Here is a 15,702-nt window from a genome sequence, read left to right as displayed (position 1 = left end):
GGACAGTCCGGTGCGACAGCCACGTCACCAAAGCCGTTGCAATTTGACCGTTGGAGTTCTGACTTCTGGGCCCGCCTGGATGTCCGGTGCACACCGGACATGTACTGTTCAATGTCCGGTGCACCAGAATGGGCGTGCCTGACTTCTGCGCGCTTCTGGCGCGCATTGAATGCGCCTGCAGGTGACCGTTGGCGCGAAGTAGTCGTTGCCCCGCTGTTACACCGGATAGTCCGGTGTACACCGGACATGTCCGGTGAATTATAGCGAAGCGCCCACTGCAAAATCCCGAGGCTGCCAAGTTCCAGAGCCGCGTCCCTTTGGAGCACCGGACAGTCCGGTGAATTATAGTGCGCCGGCTCCTAGAAATTCCCGAGGCTGAGGAGTTCTGTGCGCGGCTCCCTGGTGCACCGAACACTGTCCGGTGCGCCACCGGACAGTCCGGTGCGCCAGACTAGGGAGCCTTTCGGGATGCCTTTAGCTTTCTAATTTGAACCCAACTTTGGTCTTTTTAATTGGCTTGTTGTGAACCTTTGACACCTGTATAACTTATACACTGGAGCAAACTAGTTAGTCCAATTGTTTGTGTTGGGCAATTCAACCACCAAAATTAATTAGGGACTAGGTGTAAGCCTAATTCCCTTTCAATCTCCCCCTTTTTGGTGATTGATGCCAACACAAACCAAAGCAAAGATAAATGTGCATAAATTGAACTAGTTTGCATAATGTAAGTGCAAAGATTGCTTGGAATTGAGCCAATAAAAATACTTACATGATGTGCATGGGTTGTTTCTTTGTTTTTAACATATTGGACCATATTTGCACCACATGCTTTGTTTTTGCAAATTCTTTTGTAAATTCTTTTCAAAGTCCCTTTGCAAGATAGTCAAAGGTGAATGAATAGGATTTTGAAAAGCATTTTCAAGATTTGAAATTTTCTCCTTTTGTTTGAGATGCTTTTCCTTTGACTAAACAAAACTCCCCCTCAAATAAATTCTCCTCTTAGTGTTCAAGAGGGTTTTAAGACATCAATTTTGAAAATACTACTTGCTCCCCCTTTAGAACACAAAGAGATACCATTTTTGAAATTTACCAATTGAAAATCATCAATTTTAAAATTAGGGTGGTGGTGCGGTCTTTTTGCTTTGGGCTCATACTTTCTCCCCCTTTGGCATGAATCGCCAAAAACGGAATCATTAGAGCCCAACGAAGTACTTTCTCCTCCTTTGGTCATAAAATGAATGAGTGAAGATTATACCAAAGTTGGAGAGTAGAGCGGAGCGACGGCGAAGGATGAGTAGTAGAGTGGAGTGGAAGCCTTGTCTTCGCCGAAGACTCCAATTCCCTTTCAATATACCTATGACTTGGTTTGAAATACACTTGAAAACACAGTAGTCATAGCATATATAAAAGAGACATGATCAAAGGTATATTTATGAGCTATGTGTGCAAATTAGCAAAAGAAATTCCTAGAATCAAGAATATTGAGCTCATGCCTAAGTTTGGTAAAAGTTTGTTCATCAAGAGGCTTGGTAAAGATATCGGCTAATTGGTCTTTAGTGTTAATGTGTGAAATCTCGATATCCCTCTTTTGTTGGTGATCCCTAAGAAAATGATACCGAATGGCTATGTGTTTAGTGCGGCTATGCTCAACGGGATTATCCGCCATGCGGATTGCACTCTCATTATCACATAGAAGAGGAACTTTGGTTAGTTTGTAACCGTAGTCCCGCAGGGTTTTCCTCATCCAAAGCAATTGCGCGCAACAATGGCCTGCGGCAATGTACTCGGCTTCGGCGGTAGAAAGAGCGACCGAATTTTGCTTCTTTGAAGCCCAAGACACCAAGGATCTTCCCAAGAACTGGCAAGTCCCCGATGTGCTCTTTCTATTAATCTTACACCCCGCCCGATCGGCATCCGAATAACCAATTAAATCAAATGTGGATCCCCGAGGGTACCAAAGCCCAAACTTAGGTGTATAAGCCAAATATCTCAAGATTCGTTTTACGGCCGTAAGGTGTGATTCCTTAGGGTCGGCTTGGAATCTTGCACACATGCAAACGGAAAGCATAATGTCCGGTCGAGATGCACATAAGTAGAGCAATGAACCAATCATCGACCGGTATACCTTTTGATCCACGGACTTACCTCCCGTGTCGAGGTCGAGATGCCCATTTGTTCCCATGGGAGTCTTGATGGGCTTGGCATCCTTCATTCCAAACTTGCTTAGAATGTCTTGAGTATACTTCGTTTGGCTAATGAAAGTGCCCTCTTGGAGTTGCTTGACTTGAAATCCTAAGAAATATTTCAACTCCCCCATCATCGACATCTCGAATTTCTTTGTCATGATCCTACTAAATTCTTCACATGTAGATTCGTTAGTAGACCTAAATATAATATCATCAACATAAATTTGGCATACAAACAAATCATTGTCAAGAGTTTTAGTGAATAAAGTAGGATCGACTTTGCCGACTTTGAAGCCATTAGCAATAAGGAAATCTCTAAGGCATTCATACCATGCTCTTGGGGCTTGCTTGAGCCCATAAAGCGCCTTAGAGAGCCTATAAACATGGTTAGGGTACTCACTGTCTTCAAAGCCGGGAGGTTGCTCAACATAGACCTCCTCCTTGATCGGTCCATTGAGGAAGGCACTCTTCACGTCCATTTGATAAAGCTTGAAGCCATGGTAAGTAGCATAGGCTAATAATATGCGAATGGACTCAAGCCTAGCTACGGGTGCATAGGTTTCACCAAAATCCAAACCTTCGACTTGTGAATATCCTTTGGCCACGAGTCGAGCTTTGTTCCTTGTCACCACACCATGCTCGTCTTGTTTGTTGCGGAAGACCCACTTGGTTCCTACAACATTTTGGTTAGGACGTGGAACTAAGTGCCATACCTCGTTCCTTGTGAAATTGTTGAGCTCTTCTTGCATCGCCATCACCCAATCCGAATCTTGTAGTGCTTCCTCTACCCTGTGTGGCTCAATAGAAGAAATAAAAGAGTAGTGCTCACAAAAATGTGCAACACGAGATCGAGTGGTTACCCCCTTATGAATGTCGCCGAGGATGGTGTCGACGGGGTGATCTCGTTGGATTGCTTGGTGGACTCTTGGGTGTGGCGGCCTTGGTTGTTCATCCCCCTTGTCTTCATCATTTGCGTCTCCCCCTTGATCATTGCCGTCGTCTTGAGGTGGCTCATCATGGTGTTCTTCATCTTTATCAACTTGAGCCTCGTCCTCATCTTGGGTTGGTGGAGATGCTTGCGTGGAGGAGGATGGTTGATCTTGTGCATGTGGAGGCTCTTCGGATTCCTTAGAGCACACATCCCCAATGGACATGTTCCTTAACGCTATGCATGGAGCCTGTTCTTCACCTATCTCATCAAGATCAACTTGCTCTACTTGAGAGCCGTTAGTCTCATCAAACACAACGTCACAAGAAACTTCAACAAGTCCTGAGGACTTATTAAAGACTCTATATGCCCTTGTGTTTGAGTCATATCCTAGTAAAAAGCCTTCTACAGTTTTAGGAGCAAATTTAGATTTTCTACCTCTCTTAACAAGAATAAAGCATTTGCTACCAAAAACTCTAAAATATGAAATATTGAGCTTTTTACCGGTTAGGAGTTCATAGGATGTCTTCTTGAGGATTCGGTGTAGATATAACCGGTTGATGGCGTAGCAGGCGGTGTTGACCGCCTCGGCCCAAAACCGATCCGGTGTCTTGTACTCATCAAGCATGGTTCTTGCCATGTCCAATAGAGTTCGATTCTTCCTCTCCACTACACCATTTTGTTGTGGAGTGTAGGGAGAAGAGAACTCATGCTTGATGCCCTCCTCCTCAAGGAAGCCTTCTATTTGTGAGTTCTTGAACTCCGTTCCGTTGTCGCTTCTAATTTTCTTGATCCTTAAGCTGAACTCATTTTGAGCCCGTCTCAAGAATCCCTTTAAGGTCTCTTGGGTATGAGATTTTTCCTGCAAAAAGAACACCCAAGTGAAGCGAGAATAATCATCCACAATAACTAGACAGTACTTACTCCCGCCGATGCTTATGTAAGCAATCGGACCGAATAAATCCATGTGTAGGAGCTCCAGTGGCCTGTCACTAGTCATGATGTTCTTGTGTGGATGATGAGTGCCAACTTGCTTCCCGGCTTGGCATGCGCTACAAATCCTGTCTTTCTCAAAATGAACATTGGTTAGTCCTAAAATGTGTTCCCCTTTTAGAAGCTTATGAAGATTCTTCATTCCAACATGGGCTAGTCGGCGGTGCCAGAGCCAACCCAAGTTAGTCTTAGCAACCAAGCAAGTGTCGAGTTCAGCTCTATCAAAATCTACCAAGTATAGCTGACCCTCTAACACTCCCTTAAATGCTATTGAATCATCACTTCTTCTAAAGACAGTAACACCTACATCAGTAAATAGACAGTTGTAGCCCATTTGACATAATTGGGATACGGAAAGCAAATTGTAATATAAAGAATCTACAAGAAAAACATTGGAAATAGTATGGTCAGGTGATATAGCAATTTTACCCAATCCTTTGACCAAACCTTGATTTCCATCCCCGAATGTGATAGCTCGTTGGGGATCTTGGTTTTTCTCATATGAGGAGAACATCTTCTTCTCCCCTGTCATGTGGTTTGTGCACCCGCTGTCGAGTATCCAACTTGAGCCCCCGGATGCGTAAACCTACAAAACAATTTTAGTTCTTGACTTTAGGTACCCAAACGGTTTTGGGTCCTTTGGCATTAGAAACAAGAACTTTGGGTACCCAAACACAAGTCTTGGAGCCCTTGTGTTTGCCCCCAACAAACTTGGCAACTACCTTGCCGGATTTGTTAGTAAGCACATATGATGCATCAAAAGTTTTGAATGAAATAACATGATCATTTGATGCATTTGGAGTTTTCTTTCTAGGCAACTTGGCACGGGTTGGTTGCCTAGACCTAGATGTCTCACCCTTATACATAAAAGCATGGTTAGGGCCAGAGTGAGACTTCCTAGAATGAGTTCTCCTAATTTTGCTCTCGGGATAACCGGCAGGGTACAAAATGTAACCCTCGTTATCCTGAGGCATGGGAGCCTTGCCCTTAACAAAGTTAGACAAGTTTTTAGGAGGGGCATTAAGTTTGACATTGTCTCCCCTTTGGAAGCCAATGCCATCCTTGATGTCAGGGCGTCTCCCATTATAGAGCATACTTTTAGCAAATTTAAACATTTCATTTTCTAAGTTATGCTCGACAATTTTGGCATCTAATAATGCTATATGATCATTTTGTTGTTTAATTAAAGCCATGTGATCATGAATAGCATTGATATCAACATCTCTACATCTAGTACAAATAGAAACATGCTCAACATTAGATGTAGAGGGTTTGCAAGATTTTAGTTCTACAACCTTAGCATGCAACATATCATTCTTAGTTCTAAGGTCGGAAATAGTAGTATTGCAAATATCAAAATCTTTAGCCTTAGCAATCAAATTTTCATTTTCTATTCTAAGGCTAGCAAGAGAATCATTCAATTCATCAATCCTAGATAGTAATTCAACATTATCATTTCTAGGATTGGAAGTTGAATTAATACAAACATGAGAATCAACCTTAGCAATTAATCTAGCATTTTCATTTCTAAGGTTGTTAATGGTCTCATGGCAAGTGCTTAGCTCACTAGACAATTTTTCACATTTTTCTACCTCTAGAGCATAAGCATTTTTAACCTTAACATGCTTTTTGTTTTCCTTAATAAGGAAGTCCTCTTGAGAGTCCAAGAGATCATCCTTCTCATGAATAGCACTAATCAATTTATTTAATTTTTCCTTTTGTTGCATGTTAAGATCGGCAAAAAGGGTACGCAAATTATTTTCCTCATCACTAGCATTATCATCACTAGAGGATTCATATTTAGTGGAGGATTTAGATTTAACCTTCTTCCTTTTGCCGTCCTTTGCCATGAGGCACTTGTGGCCGACGTTGGGGAAGAGGAGTCCCTTGGTGATGGCGATGTTGGCGGCGTCCTCGTCGTCGGAGAAGGAGTCGGTGGAGCTCTCGTCGGAGTTCCACTCCCGGCAAACATGGGCATCGCCGCCCTTCTTCTTGTAGTACTTCTTCTTTTCTCTCCTCTTTCCCTTCTTGTCGTCGCCCCTGTCACTGTCACTAGACATAGGACATTTTGCAATAAAATGACCGGGCTTACCACATTTGTAGCACACTTTCTTGGAGCGGGGTTTGTAGTCCTTCCCCCTCCGTTGCTTGAGGATTTGGCGAAAGCTTTTGATGATTAATGCCATCTCCTCATTGTCGAGCTTGAAGGCGTCAATTGGTTGTCTACTCGGTGTAGACTCCTCCTTCTTCTCCTCCGTCGCCTTGAAGGCCACCGGTTGCGCCTCAGACGTGGAGGGTTCGTCAAGCTCGTTGATCTTCTTTGATCCTTTAATCATACATTCAAAGCTCACAAAATTCCCGATAACTTCCTCGGGGGTCATTAGTGGGTACCTAGGATTACCACGAATTAATTGAACTTGAGTGGGGTTAAGGAAAATGAGAGCTCTTAGAATAACCTTAACCACCTCGTGGTCGTCCCACTTTTTGCTCCCGAGGTTGCGCACTTGGTTCACCAAGGTTTTGAGCCGGTTGTACATATCTTGTGGCTCCTCCCCTTGGCGAAGACGGAAGCGACCGAGCTCCCCCTCGATCGTTTCCCGCTTGGTGATCTTAGTGAGTTCATCACACTCGTGCGCGGTCTTGAGTAGATCCCAAATCTCCTTTGCATTCTTCAACCCTTGCACTTTGTTGTATTCCTCCTTGCTTAAAGAGGCGAGGAGTATGGTTGTGGCTTGGTAGTTGAAGTGCTCGATTTGGGCCACTTCGTCCGTATCATAATCCTCATCCCCTATGTATGGTACTTGTGCTCCAAACTCAACAACATTCCATATACTTTTGTGGAGTGAGGTTAGATGAAATTTCATTAAATCACTCCACCTAGCATAATCTTCGCCATCAAAGGTTGGCGGTTTGCCTAATGGAACGGAAAGTAATGGAGTATGTCTAGATGTACGGGGATAGTGTAAGGGGATCTTACTAAACTTCTTGCGCTCTTGGCGCTTAGAAGTTACGGACGGTGCATCGGAGTCGGAGGTGGATGTTGATGAAGTGTCGGTCTCGTAGTAGACCACCTTCCTCATCCTCTTGTGCTTGTCGCCTTTCCGATGCGACTTGTGGGAAGAAGATTTTTCCTTCTTCTCCTTGTGGTGTGAGGAAGAAGATCTTTTCTCCTTCCGTTTGGAGGAGTCCTTCTTCTTCTCCTTCCTCTTGGTGCGGGACTCTTCCGATGAAGTGCTCCCTTGGCTCGTAGTGGGCTTGTCGCCGGTCTCCATCTCCCTCTTGGTGTGATCTCCCGACATCACTTCGAGCGGTTAGGCTCTAATGAAGCATCGGCCTCTGATACCAATTGAAAGTCGCCTAGAGGGGGGGTGAATAGGGCGAAACTGAAATTCTCAAAAATAATCACAACTACAAGCCAGGTTAGCGTTAGAAATATAATCGAGTCCGCGAGAGAGGGCGCAAAACAAATCGCAAGCGAATAATGAAGTGAGACACGCGGATTTGTTTTACCGAGGTTCGGTTCTCTCAAACCTACTCCCCGTTGAGGAGGCCACAAAGGCCGGGTCTCTTTCAACCCTTACCCTCTCTCAAACGGTCCCACGGACCGAGTGAGCTTTCTCTTCTCAATCACTTGGAACACAAAGTTCCCGCAAGGACCACCACACGATTGGTGTCTCTTGCCTCAATTACAAGTGAGTGTTTGATCACAAGAAAGAATCAAGAAAGAAGAAAGCAATCCAAGCGCAAGAACTCGAAAGAACACAAGCAAATCACTCTCTCTAATCACTAGGGCGTTGTGTGGAATTTGGAGAGGATTTGATCTCTTTGGTGTGTCTAGAATTGAATGCTAGAGCTCTTGTAAGTAGTTGGGAAGTGGAAAACTTGGATCCATGAATGGTGGGTGGTTGGGGGTATTTATAGCCCCAACCACCAAACTAGCCGTTTGGTGAGGCTGTCTGTTCGATGGCGCACCGGACAGTCCGGTGCACACCGGACATGTCCGGTGCGACAGCCACGTCACCAAAGCCGTTGCAATTTGACCGTTGGAGTTCTGACTTCTGGGCCCGCCTGGATGTCCGGTGCACACCGAACATGTACTGTTCAATGTCCGGTGCACCAGAATGGGCGTGCCTGACTTCTGCGCGCTTCTGGCGCGCATTGAATGCGCCTGCAGGTGACCGTTGGCGCGAAGTAGCTGTTGCCCCGCTGTTACACCGGACAGTCCGGTGTACACCGGACATGTCCGGTGAATTATAGCGAAGCGCCCACTGCAAAATCCCGAGGCTGCCAAGTTCCAGAGTCGCGTCCCTTTGGAGCACCGGACACTATCCGGTGTACACCGGACAGTCCGGTGAATTATAGTGCGCCAGCTCCTAGAAATTCCCGAGGCTGAGGAGTTCTGTGCGCGGTTCCCTGGTGCACCGGACACTGTCCGGTGCGCCACCGGACAGTCCGGTGCGCCAGACCAGGGAGCCTTTCGGGATGCCTTTAGCTTTCTAATTTAAACCCAACTTTGGTCTTTTTAATTGGCTTGTTGTGAACCTTTGACACCTGTATAACTTATACACTGGAGCAAACTAGTTAGTCCAATTGTTTGTGTTGGGCAATTCAACCACCAAAATTAATTACGGACTAGGTGTAAGCCTAATTCCCTTTCAAGCTACACTGCCTATCGACCTAGACCTTGGGCGTGGGTGACTATCGACCGTGGGCGCGCCATAGAAGAAATGCAGGACAATCGTCGGCCATACAACGACAACTGATAGGAAGTGTGGGTGCCAGACATCAGGTGGCTAGGGTTAGGGACAAGACCGGTGCCATGGTGCTCGTGTTGGGTAAGAATGTGACTGGTATATGCTCGGTTACGGATGTGACATTTGGGATGATATGAAGATGTGCTCCTATAATGATCATGTTTGTTTCGGCCTTTTTTAGCTTCTGGCCACCATAAGCTGTTGCAGACTACCAACTAGATTTTCAGTCTGTTTCTATAAGAATCACTTTAGTTAAAACTGACCAAAATCAACGTGGCCATATAACCGGCCGAGTCGTTACGATAGTAGAAAACCACCACTTTCTATATCCTCAAAAAATCAACTCAGATTCTGCATCTCAGAAAAGATTATTAGACAAAAATTGAACCAAACAGGCCCGGTGTTTTGCCCATAGCCCCCCTCATTGTCCACTCTAGTTACAAATGAATGCATGAGATACTTCTCAACCAAAATTCATTATAATTTATTGGTTTACGTAAATGACCTTGCTTTCTTTGCTGCTAACTCTAAGCCACATTCCTCACTCCAAATTACAAATGTATTCATTTGTACGGTGCGTCAATATGTGTTACTATGTTTTCTGTCGTTCGTTTACGCTCGCAGCAGCAGCAGTCGCTGCTCGCCAGCACGTACGTGGCGGTTGGATCGACCGACGACCGTGGCGTGGCGGTTGCTCTTCGTCTTCTCTGTGCCGCGCGCATGTCTCTCTGGACCGTACCTCTGCTGCATTCCATGATTCTTCGTTCGTTACCGCCCTTCCTTTTTTTCTGACAGAAAAAAATTTCTTGTAGCTAATGTTACATGAACGCCGTGAAACCAACTGGATATATACAGAGCGACAGTTAATAGTCGGTTACAAATAAAGGCAGCATGCGATGGCACTGGCATGTCGCCAAGGTTGGTTCATGTTGGCGCATGTTACTACACGTGAACGTGACTTGGCAGGTAAGGATGGATGCACTGAACTATTCCGGCCAGTTCCTTTCTCGGCCATATGTTGGACGACCATGTGCTAGCCGTCAAAAATAATTGACGACCATGTGCTAGCCGTCAAAAATTAATTTACTTTTGATGTCTATGTGCTAGCTGTCGAAAATAGCTGACTTTTTTTTGGCGGTCGGGACAAGCCACCGAAAATTAACGTACATAGGGCGCACTCGAGATTCTTCTTCGTTGTTTCTTTTTCCTCCAACTGTCTCTTCACTTCTTCACATTTCTTTGTATTTGCGTCTGTTGATGCATGTGCCTCCTCGGCCATTGTCAGTTCCCTTGGGTACGAGTACCCTAGATGCTACCACCAAACTAGGCCTGCGCGGAAAGGGCGGACTATGGGTACCGCCTTCAAGGTAGGCCAGGTAGACAAGACAACCTTAAAGGGACATGCAAGCGTCATCGCAAGGCCCATTGTCACGTAAGACTTCACTTGGTTTGCCTCCTGAATAGCTCTCGCCAACCTGTTGGCAGGGTCTGGATGTGCCACGTGGCTCGATCGCCCCATGCGCATGATGGGGTCTAACACTGCCACTTGTTCTCACGATCCCTCTAGGGGCCTCGGACCTCTTCCAGGAGGGCCCCGGACCCCAAAGGGCCTTTTCCACCCAATGATTCCATCTGCTCTCTGAAAGGGAAATGTGCCCTTGGGCCATTTCTAAGTATTTTGGTGATTAAGTGTCCAACACAAGTGCCTAAGTGTTAAATTGTGCCAAGGACTCAAGAAGTGCAAATCAAGATTAAAGGTATGTTTCTAGACTTAGTACATTGTTTTGAAGACTAATGTATTGGGTCTAAGTGCTAGAAACAGGAGAAACAATTATGGAGAAGTTGGTTGTGTATAGCCAAAAGGTTGCTCGGTCTGGGTGCACCGGACTGTCCGGTGGGGCACCGGACAGTGTCCGATGCGCCAGGCTGGCGTCTGTCAATTGGCTGCTCACGGGACTTCGACGGCGGTGTACGGCTATAAATCACCGGACTGTCCGGTGGTGCACCGGACTGTCCGGTGAGCCAACAGTCGGCCCAGCCAACGGTCGGCCGCGTAATCCGCGCGTGACGCGTGGCAGAGCCAACGGTCAGAAGGGGGCACCGGACTGTCCGGTGTGCACCGGATAGTGTCTGGTGCGCCAACGGCTCTGAATCTCCAACGGTCGGCTTCGCCAAAGAAGGAAAGAAATCCGCACCGGACAGTGTCCGGTGGTGCACCGGACTGTCCGGTGCGCCAGGCGACAGAAGGCAAGAATTGCCTTCCTGGAATGCTCTCAACGGCTCCTAGCTGCCTTGAGGCTATAAAAGGGACCCCTAGGCGCATGGAGGAATACACCAAGCATTCTCTAAGCATTCCTAAGCACCAAGACTCCAATTCCGCGCATTCGATTCTTTGTGATAGCAACTAGAGCTCCATTTGAGTAGAGAACTCTTTGTGTTGTGTTGTGAGCTCGAGTTGTGACTTGTGTGCGTGGTTGTGCTCTGATTTTGCGTCTTGTGTGTGTTGCTCATCTCAGCCTTACTTCCGTGCTTCTTTGTGAACATCAAAGTGTAAGGGCGAGAGGCTCCAAGTTGTGGAGATACCTCGCAAGCGGGATATAGTAAACAAAGCAAAACATCGTGGTATTCAAGTGGGTCTTTGGACCGCTTGAGAGGGGTTGATTGCAACCCTCGTCCGTTGGGACGCCACAACGTGGAGTAGGCAAGTGTTGAACTTGGCCGAACCACGGGATAAACCACTGTGTCTATCTGTGATTGATCTTCTTGTGGTTATCGTGTCTTGCAAGAACTCCTCTCTAGCCACTTGGCTTTACTGTGCTAACTACTAATAAAGTTTTGTGGCATTAAGTTTCAAGTTTTACAGGATCACCTATTCACCCCCCTCTAGGTGCTCTCAATTGGTATCAGAGTCGTTCTCTTCAAGAAAGGGACTAATCGCCCGAAGAGATGGATCCTAAGGGCAAGGGGATGGTGGTCAATGATAAAGAGAAGGAGTCCTTCGTCAATGATCCAAAGGATGACAAGCCTACTGACTCAGGCTCGGGTCACAAAAAGAAAAGACGGGAGGAAGAAGAAAACAAGGTGCATCAAGGAGATAGTCTACTACGACAGCGACGAATCTTCCTCTTCCCAAAAGGACGACGACAACGACTACGAGAAAAAGAAGACGGTTAATTCAAACTTTTCCTTTGATTATTCTCGTATTCCGCAAAGTTCCAATGCTCATTTGCTTTCCATTCCCCTCGGTAAACCCCCCCCCCCACTTTGATGGAGAGGACTACGGATTTTGGAGTCACAAAATGCGTAGCCACTTGTTCTCTCTCCATCCAAGTATATGGGAGATAGTAGAAAATGGAATGCACTTTGATAGTACGGATAGTCCCATGTTCATTAATGAGCAAATTCACAAAAATGCACAAGCTACTACTGTTCTTCTAGCTTCATTGTGCAGGGATGAATACCATAAGGTGAGCGGCTTAGATAACGCCAAGCAGATTTGGGACACCCTCAAAATCTCACATGAGGGGAACGACGTCACCATGCTCACCAAGATGGAGTTGGTGGAGGGCGAACTTGGGAATTCGCAATGATCAGGGGTGAGGAGCCAACCCAAACGTACAACCAGCTCAAGACCCTCGTCAACAAAATAAGGAGCTATGGAAGCACGCGATGGACGGACCACGACGTCGTCCGCCTAATGCTAAGGTCTTTTACTGTCCTTGATCCACATGTTGTGAACAATATTCGCGAGAATCCTAGGTACACCAAGATGACGCCCGAGGAGATACTTGGAAAGTTTGTAAGCGGGCGGATGATGATCAAGGAGGCAAGATACGTTGATGATGCGTTAAACGGCCCAATCCACGAGCCTCAGACCGTTGCTCTCAAAGCAACGAGGAGCAAGGAAGTGCTACCTAGCAAGGTGGCACAAGTTGAGGTGGCGGGACTCAATGAGGAAGAGATGGTGATAGTCGCCTAGAGGGGGGGTGAATAGGGCGAAACTGAAATTTACAAATATAAACACAACTACAAGCCGGGTTAGCGTTAGAAATATAAACGAGTCCGAGAGAGAGGGCGCAAAACAAATCCCAAGCGAATAAGCAAGTGAGACACGGAGATTTGTTTTACCGAGGTTCGGTTCTTGCAAACCTACTCCCCGTTGAGGAGGCCACAAAGGCCGGGTCTCTTTCAACCCTTCCCTCTCTCAAACGGTCCCACGGACCGAGTGAGCTTCTCTTCTCAAATCAAAGCCGGGAACAAAACTTCCCCGCAAGGGCCACCACACAATTGGTGCCTCTTGCCTTGATTACAATGGAGTTGTGATCTCAAGAACAAGTGAGAAAGAAAAGAAGCAATCCAAGCGCAAGAGCTCAAATGAACACGGCAAATCACTCTCACTAGTCACTAGGGCTTTGTGTGGAATTGGAGAGGATTTGATCTCTTTAGTGTGTCTAGAATTGAATGCTAGAGCTCTTGTAGTAGTTGAGAAATAGAAAACTTGGATGCAATGAATGGTGGGGTGGTTGGGGTATTTATAGCCCCAACCACCAAATGTGGCCGTTGGGAGGCTGTCTGTTCGATGGCGCACCGGACAGTCCGGTGCACACCGGACAGTCCGGTGCCCCTGCCACGTCATCACTGCCGTTGGATTCTGACCGTTGGAGCTTCTGACTTGTGGGCCCGCCTGGGTGTCCGGTGCACACCGGACAGGTACTGTTTGCTGTCCGGTGTGCCAGTATGGGCGCGCCTGTCTTCTGCGCGCGCAGAGCGCGCATTAAATGCGCGGTAGAGAGCTGTTGGCGCGGAGATAGCCGTTGCTCCGGAGTCGCACCGGACAGTCCGGTGCACACCGGACAGTCCGGTGAATTATAGTGGACTAGCCGTTGGAGTTTCCCGAAGCTGGCGAGTTCCTGAGGCCGACCTCCCTTGGCGCACCGGACACTGTCCGGTGTACACCGGACAGTCCGGTGAATTATAGCCGAGTTGCCCCTGGAAATTCCCGAAGGTGGCGAGTTTGAGTCTGAGTCCCCCTGGTGCACCGGACATGTCCGGTGGCACACCGGACAGTCCGGTGCGCCAGACCAGGGGTGCCTTTGGTTGCCCCTTTGCTCCTTTGTTGAATCCAAAACTTGGTCTTTTTATTGGCTGAGTGTGAACCTTTTACACCTGTATAATCTATACACTTGGGCAAACAAGTTAGTCCAAAGATTTGTGTTGGGCAATTCAACCACCAAAATTAATTAGGGACTAGGTGTAAGCCTAATTCCCTTTCAATCTCCCCCTTTTTGGTGATTGATGCCAACACAAACCAAAGCAAATATAAAAGTGCATAATTGAACTAGTTTGCCTAATGTAAGTGTAAAGGTTGCTTGGAATTGAGCCAATATAGCTACTTACAAGATATGCATGGAATGTTTCTTTCTTATATAACATTTTGGACCACGTTTGCACCACGAGTTTTGTTTTTGCAAATTCTTTTTGTAAATCCATTTCAAAGATCTTTTGCAAATAGTCAAAGGTAAATGAATAAGAGTTTGTAAAGCATTTTCAAGATTTGAAATTTTCTCCCCCTGTTTCAAATGCTTTTCTTTTGACTTAACAAAACTCCCCCTAAAATTAAATCCTCCTCTTAGTGTTCAAGAGAGTTTTGATATACCATTTTGAAATACTACTTTCTCCCCCTTTTGAACACAACAGGATCTCAATTGATAAATACCTTCTTGGAAAACACTAAGTTTTGAAATTGGTGGTGGTGCGGTCCTTTTGCTTTGGGCTCATACTTTCTCCCCCTTTGGCATGAATCGCCAAAAACGGAATCATTAGAGCCCACGAAGTAATTTCTTCCCCTTTGGTCATAAGTAAATGAGTTAAGATTATACCAAAGACGAGGTCCTTTTCTTTGATGCTTATTTCTCCCCCAAAGAATAGAGAGATGCTTGGAGTGATGGCGAAGTATGAGTTACGGAGTGGAAGCCTTTGTCTTCGCCGAAGACTCCAATTCCCTTTCAATATACCTGTGACTTGGTTTGAAATAGACTTGAAAACACATTAGTCATAGCATATAAAAGAGATATGATCAAAGGTATTCAAATGAGCTATGTGTGCAAGCTAGCAAAAGAAATTTCTAGAATCAAGAATATTGAGCTCATGCCTAAGTCTGGTAAAAGATTGTTCATCAAGAGGCTTGGTAAAGATATCGGCTAATTGATCTTTAGTGTTAATGTAAGAAATCTCGATAACTCCCTTTTGTTGGTGATCCCTAAGAAAATGATACCGAATGGCTATGTGCTTAGTGCGGCTATGCTCGACGGGATTGTCGGCCATTTTGATTGCACTCTCATTATCACATAGCAAAGGGACTTTGGTTAATTTGTAACCGTAGTCCCGCAGGGTTTGCCTCATCCAAAGCAATTGCGCGCAACAATGACCTGCGGCAATGTACTCGGCTTCGGCGGTGGACAGAGCGACCGAATTTTGCTTCTTTGAAGCCCAAGACACCAAGGATCTTCCCAAGAACTGGCAAGTCCCCGATGTGCTCTTCCTATTGATTTTACACCCCGCCCAATCGGCATCCGAATAACCAACCAAATCAAACGTGGATCCCCGAGGGAACCAAAGCCCAAACTTAGGTATGTAAGCCAAATATCTCAAGATTCGTTTTACGGCCGTAAGGTGGGATTCCTTAGGGTCGGATTGGAATCTTGCACACATGCAAACGGAAAGCATAATGTCCGGTCGAGATGCACATAAATAAAGCAATGAACCAATCATCGACCGGTATACCTTTTGATCCACGGACTTACCTCCCGTGTCGAGGTCGAGATGTCCATTAGTTCCCATG

Source organism: Zea mays, chromosome 10, assembly GCF_902167145.1.
Source record: "Zea mays cultivar B73 chromosome 10, Zm-B73-REFERENCE-NAM-5.0, whole genome shotgun sequence".
NCBI classification, from domain to species: domain Eukaryota; kingdom Viridiplantae; phylum Streptophyta; class Magnoliopsida; order Poales; family Poaceae; genus Zea; species Zea mays.
The sequence above is the reverse complement of the archived record's forward strand: the minus strand, read 5'-3'. Positions refer to the sequence as shown.